Source organism: Mauremys reevesii, linkage group 3, assembly GCF_016161935.1.
Source record: "Mauremys reevesii isolate NIE-2019 linkage group 3, ASM1616193v1, whole genome shotgun sequence".
Taxonomy (NCBI): Eukaryota; Metazoa; Chordata; order Testudines; family Geoemydidae; genus Mauremys; species Mauremys reevesii.
In genome coordinates this window covers 184,453,850-184,475,408 of record NC_052625.1, presented here as the reverse complement: position 1 = coordinate 184,475,408, position 21,559 = coordinate 184,453,850, and the positions used below count along the sequence as shown (strand labels likewise).

Below are 21,559 nucleotides of genomic sequence, written 5' to 3'. Positions count from 1 at the left end.
TTTAATCCTGCTGCCTATTAATTTCATTTGGTGACCCCCAGAGCCATCCCATCCATAGGGCAACCACTCTGGGAGGCCCTGCACTTCAGGACATGGGGTCCAGGGCAGCCTGGGGAGTTAACAGGGGCCTGGTGCTGGCAGCAGCAATTGACCCAGCCTCAGCCCACCCTGCTCTGCTCTGTTCCATCCCACTCCACCAGAATAAATAACACTTCCTTATTTACTTTCTCCCCACAGTATTGATTTTTTTTTAGACCTCTGTCTTATCCCCTCTTAATCATCTCTTTTCCAAGCTGAAAAGTCCCAATCTGATTAATCTCTCTTCATACGGAAACTGTTTGCATACCCCTAATAATTTTTGTTGCCCTTTTCTGAACCTTTTCCAATTCCAATATATCTTTTCTGAGATGGGGTGATCACATCTGCACACCGTATTCAAGATGTGGGTGTATCATGGATTTATATAGCAGCAATATGATATTTTCTGTCTTATTATCGAGCCATTTCCTAAAGATTCCCAACATTCTGTTCACTTTTTGACTGCCACTGCACATTGAGTGGATGTTTTCAGCGAGCTATCCACAATGATACCAAGATCTCTTTTTTGAGTGGTAACAGCTAATTTAGACCCCATCATTTTATATGTATAGTTGGGATTATGTTTCCCAGTGTGCATTACTTTGCAGTTATCAGCATTGAATTTCATCTGTCATTTTGTTGCCCAATCACCCAGTTTTGTGAGATCCTCAGTAGCTCTTCACAGTCTGCTTTGGACTTAACTATCTTGAATAGTTTTGTAGCATCTGCAAATTTTGCCACCTCACTGTTTACCCCTTTTTCCAGATCATTTCTGAATATCTTGAGTAGGACATGTCCCAGTACAGACACCTGGGGGACTATTTACCTCTCTCCATTCTGAAAACTGACCACTTATTTCTACCCTTTGTTTCCTATCTTTTAACCAGTTACTGATCTATAAAAGCATCTCCCCATTATAGCTTACTTTTGCGTAAGAGCATTTGGTGAGGGACCTTGTCAAAGGCTTTCTCAAAATGTAAGTACATTACATCCACTAGATCATCCTTGTCCACATGCTTGTTGACCCCTCTCGAAGAATTCTAGTGGATTGGTGAAGCATGATTTCACTTTCCAAAATCATGTTGACTCTTCCCCAACAAATTATGTTCATCTATGTGGTTTATGCAGAGGTAGCCTGTTCAGAGTGAACCTAATCATAACTTTTCCATTAGAAACCTGTTTTTTTTCCTTTCCTCTCTCCTACCCCTGAACTTTTCCAAAACTCAGCTGCCGGGGTGCATAATGCCTATGATATAGAGAACAATTCTTTTGAGAACAGTGACCCTTTATTAATCCCTTAATTATATGTTCTTTCTTTCTTCATACATGAAGCCATTGAGGGCCAGATCCTCAAGTGGAGCTACCCTAATTTACACCAGCTAACAATCTGGCCCTTGATATGTTACACATAACTACTGTATACTCAAATTGTGAATTGGAGCCAAATTATCTTCAGTGGGGTTGTTTTAGGTTCTAATGTAAATGAGAGCAGAATGTAGTCCTTGGCAGGGAAGGCATTATAGAAAGCAGACAAAGCAAATCAATGTAAACAACCCTATTAAAGACAGCTTGAAATAAATTTCACTGTAACTTTTCAGAATTATAAAGCTGTGCATAGCCGCCCAGAAAATTCCTTTTAAACTCCCCACCTGCTAGTTGTGATATTAACCTTTTCTTCAGTACATTTGTGACTACATGATAATGCACATTTGAATGTTAGCACTGGTTGAGTTTGCTTGTCATTTTTTTGTTTTTAATGACAAAAACGTGCACACATGTGTTTCCTGCCTGAGGTGAGATTCACATCTACAGGATATGGAAAGTTAGCATGATAAATGTAATGATTGTGTAAAAGGAAGTGCACTCTGGTTAACAGGCATCCTATTGTATTTTACTGTCACCTGATGCAATGTGCTGCACACCATTTCAGGGAAACACCAAAACAAGTCTGGGTATAAACTTCATGTACAGAAATTGGAAACTCTGAGAGGAAAAAAAAAATCATGGCTGAGTTTACTCCAGAAAAAGGCTATAGGCTAAATCCTTCCCTTAAAAGCAAAGCATTCAGTTCCCATTGACTTCATTAGGAGCTGTGGGCATATGTCAAAGGGCAGAATTTAGCCATAAATATTTGGCAGCAAATATTTTTTGTGCAAATGGACATGTATGTAATAATCCTCAAGAGCTGATATGGAAGAGTACATTTGAACAAAAAATGGTTGTTCAAAATGTCAGTTATACATGGAGCTATACCTCTCTCATAGAGCTGCTAGGGACCCTGAAAAGTCATTGAGTCCAGCCTCCTGCCTTCATTAGCAGGACCAAGTACTGATTTTTGCCTCAGAACAGCCCCCTCAAGGATTGAACTCACAATCCTGGGGTTTAGCAGGCTAATACTCAAACCATTGAGCTATCCCTCCCTGCAGTTAACAGTACTGTTCCTTAAACATATATTAATTTTAGAGTCTTGGTCTCTGCTGCTTTTATGAAATGTTTCACTTAGGGGTAAACTCACTTATTCTAGTAAGGACTCCAGAAAGTCTTCAGTGCAGCAGAACAGCTTAGGTTCCACTGCATAGCTGGAGCAGAGATAAAGACGGGAGGCTATGCATCCCCTTCACAGCTGCGCTCCGCCTCAACTATCTATAGGCTCATTTAGGAGGAAGACTGTAATGGAGGGGCAAGGGTGCAGCCAATGACTCTACAACTATGTGGATCCACAAGCCCCCAGCATAGGGATGCAGAATTCAGGTGCTGGATTAGAACTCATTTTGGAGTTGTAGGGCAAACCTATACCCTGCCTGTGGATTGACAGTTAGATATCCACACAAAGGAGTTTTTCAGAGAAAGGCCATTTACTTATTAAGCATATAATATTTTATTAAGATCCCTATATTTAAAAATTGGGCTGTGATTGTAACAGAAGTTACTGAAAACTATATGAAAAATTGTTAAGCAAATCTGCAAATTTTGCATTTTGGAAGAATACCCACAAAGAGGTGAAAAGATTAATAAGGATTTGCTCAGGGTTATATGTTGTTAATATTTATTAATTTATATTTATACAGTGCCATAGGTATACATAGTTTATACTTTTGTTTTAAATTCAAAATCACCAAAGGATGAGGTTGGATGCTGATTTTAATTAGTGCTGTGGTGAAATGCCATGTGTCCTGGCTGGTGCTATTGCACCTGTAGTGCACTGACTGTTTAAAGTTCGCTACAGTTCTCTACTTACTCCCATGCTGTTATGTCAGTAAGCATTTGCAGGATCCAGCCCTAAGTCAGTTGATGTCAATGACTGAACTGATTCCCCAGTGGGAGTGCTCTGAGTTACTATAGAGAATTCTTTCCCAGGTGTCTGGCTGGTAGGCATTGCCCACATGCTCATGGTCTAACCATGATATCTGAGGTCGGGAAAGAATTTTCCCATGGGTCAGATTGGCACAGGCTCTAGGGTTTGTTTTTGTTTTCTGCCTTCCTCTGCAGCATGGGGTATGGGTCACTTACATGTATAAACTAGTGTAAATGGTGGATTCTCCATAACTTGAAGTCGTTAAATCAGGATTTGAGGATTTCAGTAACTCAGCAAGAGGTTATGGGTCTGTTTCAGGAGTGAGGGAGTAAGGTTCTGTGGCCTGTGGCAGGGAGTAAGGTTCTGTGGCAGGAGGTCAGACTAGATGATCATGGTGGTCCCTTCTGGCCTTAAAGTCTATGGGCAGGTCAACACTACAGCCTGAGTCGATATAAGTTGTGCTGCTCAGGGATGTGAAGCCCCACTCTTGTGTGAGACAAGTGTCACGCTATCCATACCAGCGCTATGTCGGCGGGAGATACTCTCCTACCAACATGCTTCCACTTCTTGCTGAGGTGGAGTAATTATGTGGAAGGGAGAGTGCTCTTCCATCAGCATAGCGCATCCTCACCAGACACACTACAGCAGCTAAGCTGCATAGGTGTAGCTGCGTCGATGAAGCACTGTAGTGTAGACTTACCTATGAGTCTATGAGTCAGGAAATAATGTCTCCTGCCTCTAGTCTGTGATGCATGAATTGAATTCTGTCTGATGATATCACTGACTGAATCTGAAACTGACTTTTCCAGGGTGATAACAAGACTTGCTGCTGACTCAAGCCCCTGAAAACAAAATTTCTTAAAGTGACATTTCAGACTGAGTCAGAGAATCAGGTTAGCAAGCAGTAAAAGGTTATATTTATAAATTGTAAAAGACAATTGAATGTAGGTACACAAATGTTGGAAATCAGTTTAAAAGATGGCAGGTGTTGCAATAAAAAATGCATGAATATGAATTGATTTTTGCCACAGCTGCAGCATATAGATGTTGCTCATCTTACAAATCTATGAGTAGTAAAAAATTATATTCCTGCAAAGAGCAGATGAGATGGGAAAGCTCTCCCTAAGATCTGATAATCTCTCTGAACTATGAAATGTTGAATTAATGAGCTATGTAATGCTGCTGGGTAGAAAGCTGTCAGTAAGGATAGAGTCGTTTCACAGCAGAGTTGCTCTATCAAAAAAACCTCTTCCTTTCCATAGTCCTGATTCAGAAATGGAGGGAGGAGTTATACTGAACTTGACTGTTGACCGGACAGTGAGAATGGAGCTATTGTATACAAAACTGAATATGCCTATCTGTGCTGCTTTTCACAGAGCTGTACACAGCAATTACCCTTGAAGAGAGAGGAACCCTCTAAAAAGCTGCTATGAGCTGACTGTCGGTGACTCAGACTCTGAAGAACAAAAGCCTGAAGTCATAAAGTTCATAGGCCACAAGAGGTAAATATGCAATTTGTAATCCCATCCCTCTGTTTTTTCATTAGCCTCAGGTTAAGCAACAGATTGCAAAAGCCATACAGCAAAGATCATGTCATCATCTATGCACCGTACAGCAATGTGCATATTGGTGATGCTTGATTAATAATATAGACTGCCAGGGTAGCAGAGCTGGAAATGTTTATCTAATACTGTGACCTGAATTTGCTTATTTGAATAAAACACTCATCACTTCATGGATACTTTTGCATTAGGCATCATCTTTCAATTGCATGGTTTCCTGGTGGGCAAAAAATAACATATGGTTCAATCTGAAATGTGATGCATGTTGGGAAAAGTGCAGATTTTCAATGGGAGGAAGAAACCTGGCCAGTGGTGATGAGAGACACCACTGACACCACTGATTTGAAATGACATTTGTCACAGCATAATTTACTCTTTTATGTTGTTTACTGTGGGTTTCTCCACACTTCTGACCCTTTAGTCTTCTAAGATCTCAGAAGAAAGGGCTATCAGGAAACTTTCAGGGTTTGTTATTTCTGATAGCTAAGCAGAAAAATTAAATACACAGAGTAGAACTTCATTCCTTCCTTGTCATCCTCACCCAGATGCTGAGGATGTTCTTATTTAATTTTAGTTGTTCCTGATATGGAAATGCTTTCTGTAATGTATACAATATAAGACCGCTGCACCATTTAAATCATACTTAAGCCCTTGAAACAGGCTAGCTCTACTATAAACTTACATCAGTATAACTACATCACTCTGGGGTGTGAAAAATCCACATCCCTGAGCATCGCAGTTACACTGACCCAGTGCTATGCCAATGGGATGACTTCTCCTGTTGACATAGCTACTGCCTCTCACGGAGGTGAATTAACTAAACTGACAGGAAAGCCCCTCCCATCAGCATAGTAGCATTGTCACTGAAGCGCAATAGCCACACAGCTGCAGCTGCCCCGCTGCTGCATTTTAAAGTGTGTGTAGTCCTGCCCTAAGTGGTGCATAGGCTCCCTGAACAAGATGAATTCCACTCCCTAAGAATAGCTGAATGATACTGTTTCTCCAGCTGATCTGCAGATGAGAAGGGAAATGAGTAGGGTGACCAGATGTCCTGATTTTATAGGGACAGTCCCAATTTTTGGGTCTTTTTCTTATGTAGGCTTCTATTACCCCCACCTCCTGTCCCGATTTTTCACACTTGCTGTCTGGTCACCCTAGAAATGAGGGTCTCCCAGCTCATTTGTTTTCCCCATTGTCACTTTACAAATAGCAAAATTGCCTCACTCAATGAATAAAAACTGTGGTTCTTTTCCTGTCTTGATCCAGATAGAATTTTTGAAGCAATCAGCCACTCCCTGCTAAAGGCTGCCATTAGGCAGCAGTGGCTAATTTCAGAAGTCACAGGTGGAGCTGTAAGCAGTCATCAGGAACCGATGCAGTGTGAGCAATTCTATTAAATAAAAGAACTAAAGCAGAGCTTGGGTTTTACTGCTGAGAAGGTAGGGCAGTCTGAGGAAAGGCTTTAGTACAGCTTCAGGTGCAGAAAACGTAGATTTTGGTGGTGTTCAAGATATTATGACTCTTTATAGACTCATAGATTTTAAGGTCAGAAGGGACGATCATGATCATCTAATCTGACTTCCTCCATATCACAGGCCACAGAATCTCACCCACCCACTCCTGTAACAGACCCCTAACCTCTGGCTGAGTTACTGAAGTTCTCAAATCATGGTTTAAAGACTTCAAATTACAGAAAATCCACCATTTATTCTAGTTTAAACTTGGAAGTGCCCCATGCAGCAGAATAAGATGAAAACTCCCCAGGGTCTCTGCCAATCTGACTCAGGGAAAATATTCCATCCTGCCCTAAATATGGTGATCTGTTAGATTCTTAGCATGTGGGCAAGACCCACCAGCCAGACACATGGGAAAGAATTCTCTGTAGTAACTCAGAGCCCTCCCCATCTAGTGTCCCATCACCAGCCACTGGAGATATTTACTAGTAGTGGTCACAGATTAGCTGCATGCCATTGTAGGCAGTCCCCTCATACCATCCCCTCCAGAAACTTATCAGGCTTCGTCTTCAAGCCACTTAGGTTTTTTGCCCCAGTTCTCCCAATAAAAGGCTGTTCCAGAACTTTGCTCCTCTGATGGTTAGAAACCTTTGTCTAATTTCAAGCCTAAACTTGTTGATGGCCGGTTCTTGTGTCCACATTGATGCTTAACTTAAATAACTCCTCTCCCTCCCTTTGATTTATTATTATTATTATTATTATTATTATTATTTAATTATTATTATTATTATTATTATCCCTTTGATGTAGTTATAGAGAGCAATCATGGCTCCCCTCAACCTTCTTTTGGTTAGGCTAAACAAGCCAAGCTCTTTGAATCTCCTCTCATAAATTAGGCTTTCCATTCCTCATATCATCCTAGTAGCCCTCCTCTGCACCCGTTCCACTTTGAATTTATCTTTCTTCAACAAGGTAAACCAGAATTGCTCACAGTTTCAGATAAGGTCTCACTGATGCCTTGTATAATGGTACTAACACTTCTCTATCTCTACTGGAAATACCTCACCTGATGCATCCTAGGACTGTATTAGCCTTTTTCATAGCCACATCACATTGGTGGCTCATAGTCATCCTGTGATCAACCAATATACCCAGGTCTTTCTCCTCCTCTGTCACTTCCAACTGAGATATCCCCAGCTTATAGCAAAAATTCTTCTTGTTAGTCCCTAAATGCATGACCTTGCACTTTGCACTATTAAATTTTATCCCATTTCTATTACTCCAGTTTACAATGTCATTCTGATAATCTTGTATGGTATTCTGATCCTCCTCCATATTGGCAATACCTCCCAACTTTGTGTCATTTGCAATTATTAGCACGCTCCCACTTTTTGAGCCAAGGTCTGTAATAAAAATGTTAACTAAGATTGGTCCCAAGACCGATCCCTGAGGAACTCTGCTGCTAGCCTCCCTCCAGCCTGACAGTCCCCTTTCATTGTAGTCTCCCCAGTTTCTTATCCACCTTGCAATTCTCATATTAATCCCCATCTTCTCCAATTTAATAATTTTCCATGTGGAACTGTATCAAATGCCTTGCTGAAATCCAGGTACATTAGCTCTACTGGATTTCCTTTGTCTAAAAAAATCAGTTATCTTCTCAAGGAAGGAGATGAGGTTGGTCTGGCATGATCTACCTTTTTTTAAATCATGTTTATTTTATCCCAATTACGGTTAACCTCTATGTTCTTAACTACTTTCTCTTTCAAAATTTGTTGGCCTACAGAACAGGTGTAGGGGCACCTGTATCCTAGGCCATTCAATTTGAATTGTTTCTTTGGGCCCTGGGCTAGAATTTGGTGGAGCACAGAGGGCCTAGGTTCCCCTATCCTTGGTCACTGACTCTTGCCACTGGGCAACTCAGTCACTGAATCCCACCACTGAGTGACACAGGCCAGAGTATAACCACGAGGTGATACTGCTGGCCTTAGACTAAACTCCTCTACTTACCCCCCTTTTACAGCATGGACCCTAATTATTCAGTTGATGACAACTTTACAATGTAACAGAGGAATAGAAGTGTAGAGTAATTTTATCTGTGTATATGGAAGTGTTCTTAACATCCCCATTGGTGTTATACACTAGAGAGATGTCAGCATGTGCTGATGTGACTGCCACCATATTAGCCAACACAAGCCTGGTCAACAGTAGAAATTTACATCAGTATTGCTGCATCTCTGAGGGGTGTGAAAATCCACAACCTGGAGAAATGTAGTTATAGTGATTTAAATCCCAGTGTAGACAGTGGTAGGTCAATGGAAGAATTCTTCCATCGACCTGGCTACAGTCTCTTGGGGAGGTGGATTACCTATACTGATGGGAGAATCCCTCTGGAAGCTCACCTGTAGCATTTTAGGGGTAGACAAGTCCATAATAGGGAATGAACAGGGGATCGCCACAGCTAAAAGCATAAGTGGCTACAGCTTGAGCTAAAGAGTCAAGTGTTTAGAGTTGCTGTGAAGTGGTACAAAAGGGGACCTATAAAACACAAACATGCACACACAGTGATTACACTTAAAATTATTAGGAGGTAGATGATTAAAATAGCTCTAGTTTTGGCACAATCTCAGATGAAGTCTCTAACTATGCTTTTATGTCATACTTTCCCTTTTTTAGTCAAATATGAATAGAAAATTAAATTTCTGGCTTTCCAGACATCTCCAGATAAAAAAGTCATTCATAGAAAGTGTCTTCTCACTTATCATGAGACTTAGGGCTTGGCTATACTGGCACTTTATACCGCAATAAAGCCTCCCAGAGCACTCTACCTAGATCCCCATCCACACTGGCAAGGCATGTAGAGCGCTCTGACTCCCTGGCTAGAGAGCTCCTGGTACTCCACCTCCACGAGAGGGATAACGGCTGTTGTGTATTGGCTGAGATGCCCCAGGGCCAGTGTAAACGGGGAGTTAAGTTACAGCATTCTGACTGACCTCTGGAAACGTCCCATAATCCCCTCAAGTCAAGTGGCCTCTCTTCTCTTTGTTGCTTATCTGCAACGAGGTAAAGCAAACGTTTACTGAGTGAGTGAGTGAGTGAGAGAGGCGCAGGGGGGCCAGGGGGATCTGAACTTACAAGACAGCATGCTGACACACTCTCAGCACACCAAAAACCCACTCTCTCTTCCCCCCACACATACAAACAACACACTCCACCCCACCCCCCTCATTTGAAAAGCACGTTGCAGCCACTTGAATGCTGGGATAGCTGCCCATAATGTACCGCTTCCAATGCCGCTGCAAATGCTGTATTTCTTTGCAGGACTAGGACTTAAAATATTTAATTCAATTAATATTTAATCTCTTGTACTCTAGCAGACCAACCATTTGTCTAGCCATCTTTTTGTCATTCTATTCTTTAGAATGCACTATGTGGGTGTTTGTATTCTATAAATAAAAACTACATGGAAAAACTTTATTTAGATTGCAAAGTCAAGCGCTCCAGTTAGAAAATGCCAGAATGAAGGATGCCAATGCAACCTTAATTTTGTCTAGTTGGGCATCCATCCTGTACACTGAATGGGGTTCTGTGGAAAAAAAGAGTATGCCACTTGATTTAAGCCCTTTTTCATGATGCAGATGCATAAGGATTGTCTTAATTCTAGTATTTCATAATTGTCAAGTGCTTGAGTTTGCAATCTAAATATTAGTTTTCACTTCACACAAACAGACAAAATTATGAAATACTCTTGCTGGAATATTGCAACAAAACTGTTCTTTATTTCTTAGAATTCACAGTAACACATAAAAACGCAAAATCAGAAAGAGACAAAACAGGTGGCTCCCTAAAACAGAGAGGCACAATTTACATCATCTAGCTTGGCTATCTACAGACTAACTCCTGTTAGGCCCAAACTGCACGCTCCCCTACAGAGCCCCCTAGCCTGCAAGAAGGACCAGGAAACTCCCCTGAAATTTTTAACACAATTTTCAATACTAAAAACATTAGTCTAATGTAGTATTTGCATGTAATTCCCTAGAACTTTTATTTTTTAAGGTAAAAACAAATTATTATGCATAAATGTAACAACCTGCACATCACCAGCAGGGTTTGAACTGTAGCACAGACGTCTACCACTTGAGCTACAAGACTAACTGTCAGAATAAAGCTGTTATCCAGAGTGGGGACATCTGGAGGGCCCATTAGAGGGACCCTGGCCCAGCTCTCTTCCCCTCTTTCCCCATTGCTGCTACAGAAGCTCCAAACATTGTGGCTGCTTTGGCATCAGCATGCGTGGGGCTGGCTCTTTAGAATGTTCACATTTAGTTACTATTCTGTCACACAGCTGTAACTTTCAGGCAGAATACAAGCAAGAAAAGGAAATACATTTATAATTCATCCAAACCTGAACAGAGATTATGGGATGAGTGAAAGGTACATCTGTACCCATAGGGCTTTGTCCTTGCTGAATTTCAAAAGCCTGCTGCAAACAATGGAGGTGTTCAAGCATCTTAAAAAAAAATTCTATAATCTTTTATAATGTAAAGTGTTAAATCAACCAAAATATAGGGGTTTCTGACAGCTCCCTCTATAATACATATATAAAATACACACACACAAACAGTTCACAGATTGGCAGAATATTTGTTGATAAAATAACCATGGGTGACATTCATATCTGTGCTATAGGTTAGAAAAGGCCTATGCTTTACTTAAGGTCTGTGATGTAGCTGAGACTGTCTGAGTTAGTGTTTATAACTGGAAAGAGCAGGCTCTGTAGGACAAACACTTTTCCTTGCTAGCAAGTGAGCAGGATAGCAATGCAGAAGGATGGGAAATGGGTAGAGCTTTAATTCTGTCCCTCACCTCCGAAGTGCTGGCCAGCAAAGCTATAACTGTGCATGTGGGGAAATATGCTGCACAATAGTAAGAGCTACAATAAATTATTTCTCTCCTCACAGATCAGATCAAGGGAGTGCACAGGAGAAACTCAGACTTTGGCTAATAGTTCCTTCTCAGGGCACCACCCAGGGTGGCCCACCTATGCAACACACAGGGCTGAGTGTAAATTCTCAATCAAGAATCAAGCCTTCAGTTTTTATTGAGCAGGCATATTGAGGAAAATGTATAATATACCATTCTCCTAGATTCCATCTATAGCTCTTAGCTATAAAAGTCAGCCATCTTTAATTCTCATTATTCTTGCAGTAGCAGATCATTTGCATAAAATGAAAAGACTAAATTGTTAGGAATCTAAAAATATACTGTTGCCAGGATACATCTTGCTAGATGCAAATGTAACTGTGTTTGTGCAGACCAGCTAAAAATAGTTTGGTACTCAAAAAAATTCATATTAACATTAGTGGTAAGTGAAATGATATATACCCACTGAGCTACTAAAATTCTAGCTAGTCAGTCTGAGTTATACGAAAAATAACTTTTGCATTAGTGATGTTATTTCAAGAAAAATGGAACTATTTTACAAGCTAATTATAATTCCATTAATAATCTTTTTCCAGTGCAGGTGCCACTGTTGAAGGATCATATTCCAAGGGTAAATATTCTATTTCAGCTTTTAGATGCACTTCCTTGTACAATAAATTAGTCATTCATTAATGATGGTTGCAAGGCAATGTCCCCTCCCAAAGAAGCAGCAGCAGCAACAAATATTTAACTAGCTCTATATAGTAACACTACTACTATATTGTCAATGTATACATATTTTGTAGAATCACAGCTGAGAATTAGTAAACCAAAGTGCTTTCCTACATTTTGATCCTGCACCTACTAGAGTCTATAATCAATTTTTAATGTGTTATATGTACTTATTCCTGTTTATCAAAGAAAATCAGAAGAAACAGAATTATTTTTATTGCAAATAATATACTTTAGAAATATTAAACGATTACAAATTGAACATACACACAGGGGCTTATTTTAAAACCCTATAGAAGTTAATTAACTATCACTTCCCTTGGGGAAATTGTTTAATTTGTGTAAGACTGAGCGAGAGGAATGAGCTAATGCCAAATCACTGATGAGGGCAATTGGAAATTAATGTATAAAAACATGCACATTGGTAGTGTGTGCTGCCTAAATTGCCAGCATGTGGATATTGAATAAATCTTGCTGAATGAATTAGATTTTGTCATTTTAAAAACTGATGTTTTTAATATTTCAGGAAGGATTAAACTGAACATGAATTTATACAGACAAAAATTGTACCACAATTACAATGTTAAATAAGGAATAAAGAGAGAAGTTTAGATCAAAATAAAGATGGTTAAAAATTGTATTGCCATAACTTCTAAACAGGCAGAAAAACTTAAGCTTAGATACTCAGCTGCATCCAGTTCTATGCCTATCTTGGCCTGAGCAAACATGAAGCTGTTCTATCCTATACTGGCTGACTGAGCTCCCCCATCCAAGAGGCCACTGACAACGTTGGACTGTTAGAACACACTATGGCCATGCCCCCTCCTCACCGTCTACATTGGATGCCTCAAAAGGAAGTGGCCTAGGAGTTTATTATGCTAACTTTGTGCCCACTGGGAACAACCTCATGCTGAAGGAATCCCCAGCAATGGAGATCCAGGAGCTCTCTGCTCCCTTTGGGGAGCCAGAAGACAGCTCAGGATTCACCCTTGTTCTCAAAGAATAGGTTTCTTCCTTGTCTGGAGAGAAACGATTTAACAAAAACACAGGAAAACCTATCCTTGAAACAGAAAAATGCATTACAGTGTTGAAAAAGGATACTAGATGGCAAAAGCCAGTTGCTCCGCATAATTCAGAGACATCAGAAAATGGATTCATCCCTCACATACAGTTAATTGGTTTTGCATCGATATAATTCCATCCATGGCTTCAGTGGAGTTACTCCTGATTTACATCACTGGAGCTGAGAAAAGAATCAAGCCCCTCAACTCCGGAAAACAGCTTTGAGCATGGGTTTTTTTCAGAAAGGCTAAGCTCCCACAATTCCAGCCAAAGTCACATGTGCAAGGGTTGGCAGGCTCAGGCTAGATATTAGTATAATTTATTAGCTTCAATTTTTTTTTACATTTTAACCACAAAATTATGGTTCTCACACACTGAGGGAGTGATTAAGGACTTGATTCAGAGGTCATGACATTGATGAGAGTGTTTATATTGACTTTAATAGTCTTTGGATCAGGATCTAAATCTTTTTGTTAAAGTGATATTACCTCTTTTTGGCCTTCACAGAGAGGCAAAATAAGCATTAACTAGGTTATTTTATTCCACAGATTAGGTCTTGGATGTAATGCTTGTGGAAGCAGGGAAAGAATTAATAAGGATTTAAAGGGGATCTTAATGCATGTCAGTCAGTTAGCAAGAGTTAGCCCAGCTGTAACCCTAATGACGTGAGACTTCTAGAAGCAAGGATAGTGTGAGGCAGAGGGAAAGAACTGTGTAAAAAGTTATTATGACCTTGTAACTGATAACCAAATATGCAGCCTGGTGTCTTCTAGGAGTGAGAAAACAAGATAGCAGAATGGCTTATGTATAAACAAAATGTAGTTGTTGCTCTTTATTGTCTGTATTATTGCTAGTTATTGTCTGTAACAAAAGTATAAAGGCTTGCTGTAATTGTTAACCAGTTGAGAGACCTGTCTGGGACTGGGGCGACCCTGTGTCCTATGGCACTCTCTCCCTCCATTGTAATTACTGGAGAAATAATAAAGTATTTGATTTTGCTGCACCCAAACGAAAAAGCGAGAACTGAGTTTTTCTCCGACATGCTCAAGAAAACTACTAAATAATCTATTAGTTGTGCAACATCAAAAGCAAATAACTCAGTCTCCCATCTGTTCTGGGGCCTTTGTTTGCACCCAGATGGCTGTTGGTGTGGTTTTGCATAAAGAAATATGCAAAGCATCTTACCCTCCAGACAGAAAAGGCTATGCCAGGTGAGTATTCATTTGCCATGTTTTCAAGATGATGTTACAATTGATTCATACTCAAGAATCATTCAAGAGTCTATATTCCAGCAAATCACTAGATTTAAAAAAAACCCATGTTTTAGATTGTTTTATAAATATATCCTTAGTATCTATTTATTGTTAGTCCCTTTCCTACTCTCATCAAAATCAATGGGTCAAAACTCATATTGATATCGGTAGGGGAGGATGGTGCTGTGATGGCCATCTCCTGGCCAGGCATAGAGTAGCAGCTTTCATCCCATATGGTTCCCCCTGCCAATGGTTGTTCCATTGCTGAAGTAGTCTTTCTTAACGTAATTCACAGTGCTCCCTCTTCACAACTCAGCCCTCTAGCCTTGCCGGACCAGGTAGGGAAATGCAGCTTCCCCCTACCCCCTTCTATGCTGGGTTCCAGCCCAGGGACCCCTATATACAGCAACTATGGTCTACTTGCTCCCAGTCCACATTGCTATTTCCCTGGATTCCTTCCTCCTTTCCTTCTCTATCTTATGGCCTTATCCCCCTCTGGGTTTGCTGACCTAAATTCCTTCTTCCCAGGGAGCAACTGTAGACTACTCCCTCCCCCTGCCCCGACTTCTTGCCGAACTCTGTAGTCCCAAATAAACCTCCTTTCTCCCAAGAAGTGACTGCAGACTACTTCCCCTGCAGTCCCCTTCTTTTCTTTTCTTTTTCCAGCCCTTAGCATATGGGGGGTTATGACCACCACCCACTACAGTTTTCACATAAGCAAAAATCTATTTCCTCTCACCCAGTCTTGTGTCCATAAAAAAGCAAAAGTAATGCTTTATTAATGCTATTACACTTTCCTGGTACTCTCACTAATCCTTTCAGACTATATTCTTTCACCTTGAGGCATCTCAGTTCTTCATAAAGAATCTTTCTTTCTGTGTAATTCTTCCTGCATTGCCACAGCAGATGCTCAACTGTTTCTTCGGCTTTGCACGTGTCGCACAACCAGTCTTTGTACTTGTTTAGTAAATATAAATTACCATTCGGGTCACAGTGACCTGTTGGCAATCTAAATATAGTTATTTTGCTTCTTCTATCATAGCTATTAAGTATACCATTATCCTCAAGTTTAGGACATATTTCACAGAACCTTCATCCTTTTTTTCTCTTTGGCCCATTGTTCTAGCCATTGCTCCTTAATTTCACTATTAACCAAACTTTTGAAGTTCTGTGTACTCAGAGGAATCTTTATATCAACCTCCTCATTTTTAGGGCACTTTTAGCTGCTTTATCTGCCTTTTCATTGACCAGTATCCCGATATACACTGGAGTCCACACTATTACTATATGTATACCTAGTTGTACTATCTCTGTATTTAAGAACAGTATTATGTAATTTCTGTTTTCCAGGGCTCCCTTTCTAATTGCCATTATACCCAATAAAGAGTCAGATAGGATATCAGTCATAGAAGATGTGACAAGGTCTGCTTACAACGCACTAGCCCAGACAGGGTTAAGCCCATATTACTGACACCAGAAGTCCCACCTCCCTGGTGGGACAGGGCATGCTCCAAATGTGCTAGCAGTATAAAAGGAGGAAGCCCAGCTCATTCTGGGCTGGAGGCCACAAGGGAAGGATCTGTCTGGGAAGCTCCTGCGGAGGGCCAGCCACAGCCCCTGACTGTGCTGGGAATCAGAGCCTCTCTGGGACCGTCTGTAGCCCGGTGACTGGAGGAGCCACCGGAGGCGACTGGCCCAATTGACCACAGACAACCCGATGTCTCATGGAAGACCCCATTCAGACACTGGTAGGAAGTGACCCAGGGAGGGTGACGGAGTGGTACCTCCTGCCCAGGGAAGCTCAGAGTGTTTCGGTAGGGCCCCCCCTGCTGAGTCAGTGGCAAGTTGCTATGCCACTGTTAGGGCCCCGGATTGGGGCCCGGTGGAGTCAGGTGGGCATGGGCCCCCTTACTGGCGCTGCCACTTTCCTTGGTGGGCACACCACCCTCATAGACTCTGGCTGCTAGGCCACATTGGCCAGCACCCCAGGGCTACTTTATAGACTCTGGCCACTAGGCAACGCTGCCCTGCACTCAAGGACTGCTTTATAGAGTCTGGCCACTAGGCCACACTGCCCTGCACCTAAGGGCTGCCCTATAGACTCTGGCCACTAGGCCACGCTGTCCTGACCCTAGGGGCATAGACCTTCACAGATGGGTATATGTCCCTTATCCAGATCAGTGCCAACAGTATGCTCATCATAATGGCCACAAGATTAGATGGTCCCATAGATCTTTAATTCCAAATTCAGGGATCCAAAAGTCCGTTCCCACTCTACCAGTGTTGTCATCGTTAGAGCTGACAATATGGATTTGGCAATGCTGACCTCATTTGCTATGTATAATCTCATAAACCTTAATCATCATATTTGACAGTCCTGCTCTTCTTTGTTTTATTGTATAATTCCAAATCCAAAACTGGAGAGCCAATCGTCCAGCTATAGTTTGATTTCCTCTAAGTAGAGATTTTAATTTATTTATTTTCATCCAAATTTTTTACACATCCTTTGACCCCGTTAACATGTGGGCGTTTGTGGTGCCCAGTTATTTCTTGTCTATTTAATTCCCAACAGGGGTTCCAGAACAGGGGAGTCAAGGGGCCATTGCCCTCCCACTTTTGAAAGTGAACAGGCCTGGACCATACACTTTTTGCCCCAGGCCCAGCCTCCTGCCACTCTTCTTCCCTTTGAAGCCCCGCCTCCCAGCCAGGCCAGAATCTGGGGCCGGGTCAGGAGTAAGAGCCGCGTGGGCAGCTGTAGTGAGCCATGGACCCTCCACCTGCCCTGGGGCATGGGCCGGGGGCTGCTCTTAGGCCTCCCCACCCCAGGCAGGTGGAGGAGCTCAGGCTCCCTGGCCCAGTTCCAGCTTGGCCAGGAGGGCAGGGCCTCAGGGGAAGAGGAGGGGCAGGGACGGAGCCACAGAGGAGGGTGGGGCCTTATGGGCCCCCAACTTTTAGGAAGGATCCATGGCCCCTGATTCCCAACAATCCTTGTATATCCATTTAGTACTCTTATCTTCACTATTTCCATTAACCTTCTTCCAAAAGTTTAAATCTAACAATTTCATTCCAAAATGTATAGGTATTTCTCTGGTTGCTACCTGCAGCACACACAATGGAGTTATAATACTAGCACTACATCCGATTTGCAGAGCTTGGGCTTTGATTGACTTTAATTTTTTAACTGATGATTTAGAAGTTGAATTAAAGGATTGGTGTCCATGATGTAAAACTGGTCTTATTAATACCCTATACAGCATCAGCAATGTGTGCTTATCTGCACCCCAATTTTTCCCAGCAATACTTTTAAGTATTTATGCTGTCTTTTCATTTAGTCTTTATATGATCCTTCTAAGTTGGTTTGTTATCGAACATAACTCCTAAGAATGCAAAATTTTGAACTACATGTATTTTTTTCTCTCTAGAGATATAGGTTCCATTTTTCCCCAACCTTTCTTTTTGCAAAGATCTTTCCATTTGTTTTACCAAGTGAGAACTTAAATCCCCAAGTATATCCCCATTCTGAAATCCGCCATAGCACTTCACTGGTTCTCTCCGTAGCTATTCTAAGTCTTCTGTGATTGGTCCATATAGCACGGTCATCCACAAATACTTATTCCTGCCTGTATATTCCCTGGGAAATCATTAATCATAATATTAAACAGGGTGGGCTGATAACACTCTCCCGTGAAGTGCCATTAATAAGTTTATAAATATTCAACAAAGCCTTGCATAGTTCTATTACTTCAAAAGTCTCTTACCCACCATAAAAGTCTTCCTTTTATTCCACTTCCTGCTAATTTGTACAGCAAGCCTTTCCTCCTTAGCATGTCAAATGCTTTTTCAATGTCCAGAAAGAAAGTTATGATAAACTCTCTATCAGAGGGGTAGCCATGTTAATCTACATCCACAAAAACAACAAGGAGTCTGGTGGTACCTTAAAGACTAACAGATGTATTTGGGCATAAGCATTTGTGGGTAAAAAAACCCACTTTTTCAGGTGCATGAAGTGAAAATTACAGATACAGGCATAAATATAATGGCACATGAAGAGAAGGGAGTTACCTTACTAGTGGAGAACCTGTGTTGACAAGGCCAATTCAGTCAGGGTGAACGTAGTCCACTCCCAATAATTAACGAAGAGGTGTCAATACCAAGAGAGGGAAAATTGCTTTTGTAGTGAACTCTCTGTTCCTCCTGTTTTTTGTATTTGTTTCTAATCTTACAATATTATCAACTGTGCATATTCCATTCCCGAAACCAGGACACAGTTTATAATTTCATTTTTTCCAAATAGGCTACTAAGCTCTCATTTATCATTCTTTCCATAATTTTGCCCACATATGACATTAGGACAATAGGTCTATATGCAGCAGGTCTTTTATGTAATATGCCAGGTTCTCCTATTGGTATAACCTCCGCTTGCTTCCATTATTCCCTTTCCTCATGTTATTATATAATTTCAATTAAATTCTTAAACTCCCTTTGCTATGGATCCTGGCATCAAGATTAACATGCTAATATTGTTTGTCTTCACTCTGCTTGAGTGAAAGGCCTAGGAATTATAAGATTTCCTACAACTGTCAAGAAGAAATAGTCAGCCATCCTGCATTTGAATCCCTCTTGATAACCCAGACCTGGTCATCTAACCTAGCATCTTCTGTAACCTGTGCTCTGAGAACATTCAAATAATATATATTTCTATCAGTTGACATAAACTTTCCAGCTTCCTTATTTCAAATTCTAAAGTATATATGTTTCTGTAATAAAGTATGTAGAGAACCTGTTTGGTGATAGCCACTTAACTTATACCAGTCTGGGATTTCATTTGGTGACAACAGCATCTGATGCCGTCTATAATTATTGTACTCATAGATTACCCATATTCCACCCAGAACTTGAATTGAAACTATTTGAGGATTGTATCCTTGGAACTGAAGATTTTAGATTTCTGTAGTAAATTCAATTTTCTTCCCCTTGAAACCTTTCTTTTCAAAGAGGACTATGATTGGCTCAGAAGCTTAATGTTTATAACATATAGAGATTTAAGGCTTGTTTGGGGTGGACATCCCATTCAGAAAAATTAGGATAGGTTCCTTCTTCTAACACATACTGACTACCAGAGAAATCTTCTTTATCATATGCAGTCCATCTGCCACCCAAAATCTTTGAAGATATTATAACAAATGAAACATCAGTATAATTGATTTTTTTCTCAAATATTTGGCTGTAACCTTTGAATTCTGGTTATGAAAATAACTGGACGCTGAATTTCCCCATTTGGTTATTAATGGTATCCACAACTATGGACTGAACTGAAGAGATCTTACAATTTGTGGCTTGCCCAAGCCTCAGTGCTGGGACACAGTCCTTTATCAAGTATTGCTGTCCTGTAAAGTCAAGATTCTCATAGACAACCCACTCTCCACTTAACATGTTTATGGATTGCGTCCTGAGCCATTCAAAGTGTCTCTCAAATTGGAAATAATTCCTAAAACATTAATATTGGAACCTTTACTCCCAAAGTATTTTTCACTGAATGTTATCATATGGGGGTTTGTGAAAATCTCCTAGCTCTTCACTGTAACCACCCCAATCTTTCCATTCCTGGTACACACATTTCTCCAGCAAATGATGACCTGCAAACTAATTTCTTGTAAGCAATCCAAATGCCTCCAAACACTTTCATGGACCCAACTGATGTAAATGGCAGTGTCTTCTTTTCTCCCGGTACTTCTTTTTGCTTTCCTTCCTCAGTAAGTGAGTATTTCTGATTCCAGTTTCATATATTTACCTTCAAAGAGAGAGTTCTCATAAATTATTACCTTTGGTTCTCCAATGGATTCAACTTTGTGGCCACCCATTTTCAAGGGATCTATCTCATGGACCTAATCTATACTTACATCTTCTCTCAAAACACTAAATTAGGATATTCACCAGGCTCTAACATTAAAGGGACTCCCTGGAAACCAGATTCTTCATAAATTAACCCTATGCTCCAATTTACTTTTAGAGAACAAGTCTGCTGTCTTGTGCCAAATATATGTATTTTCTCTTTGTCATAAAAAAATGAAGTTACAATTCCTACCGCCTTCTGGTTCCGTATACAAGTTAATTTGGAATGGTCTTTTACTACATGTTTAATTTAACTAGTCACTGCAAGCTTAGCAAACATACATTAATCTTTTTCTTCTGAAGTATTTTCACCTCATATATTAGTGAGTTCCTTGTTCTCCTTCCTCCAGAGGAATAGAGGTCCTTCAAAATTTGGTTTCTCATATAGAATTCAGCTTTAATTATGTACCATTCTTGTGAAAGTTTGTTATATATCAGCATCTGGTCAGGTCTGGGACAGATTTTATTTTAGCTGTTTCCTGAAAATGCCTCCCCATCTAATAAACCAGCAGGGACATTTGGTTCATATCAGCTAGACTGTAATGAGCTTGAGAAATTTGTCAGTGCTTTCATAGTTTGGCATTTGTAAATTTAGTTCTTTTTTCACATTATCTGTTTGCAAATATTTTTCCATGTTACTTGGAACTTTTGAACCTGAAAGGGACCCAGACTTTTGAGGTATGTTGAATGGTCTGGCTGCATCAAGTTGTAAAGCAGGTATCCCTTAGGAATCAGCTGTGAAAGTTGTTCTGATGGTGTTTACTGAGGTTACAAAGGGAGTAAATATCTTTTCTTTAGTTGTAAATATTAGCAAGCTTGCGAAGACAGTACTTTTCCAGACGGAAGCACTTAATTTCACCATCTTTACCATCCTTGTTCTCTTTTCCATTTACTTTCTGAATGAGTGCAGGTTAATCTCTGTTGGATGACTTGAGTAATTTGAAAAGTATTTGTTCTGTAGATGCACGCTTGGGTCTGACTCTGGCTTCAGTTTCTAGGCTTTGTATTTTAAATTACAAGGCTGGTGCTAGATCCTGTGCTTTTCTCTCTTTATTCACAAAATAAACTAAATATACTGGGATTAAATACTTCCTTTAAATTGTCTTCATGAATTGGAGACATTGCAAAGTGATTGTGGGGGACTTTGGAAGCTTTGGCCTTTTCTTCTTACGGGCTATACAAATTGACCTGTCTAGATTTTTGATAGTTTCAGTAAACTTTTTCATGTTAGATGGGGACTCGAAAATGCTCTCATTATTACCATAGAAAACATTACAAGTGTTACTTGGGCTTTTCTGAATACTGACAATA

The 21,559-nt window shown here is 40.5% G+C and overlaps 1 pseudogene; it reads right to left on the bottom strand.

Moving 5' to 3' along the window:
• Positions 1-18,819: 18,819 nt before the first annotated feature.
• LOC120401185 lies at positions 18,820-20,492 on the bottom strand (annotated as a pseudogene).
• Positions 20,493-21,559: the final 1,067 nt, after the last annotated feature.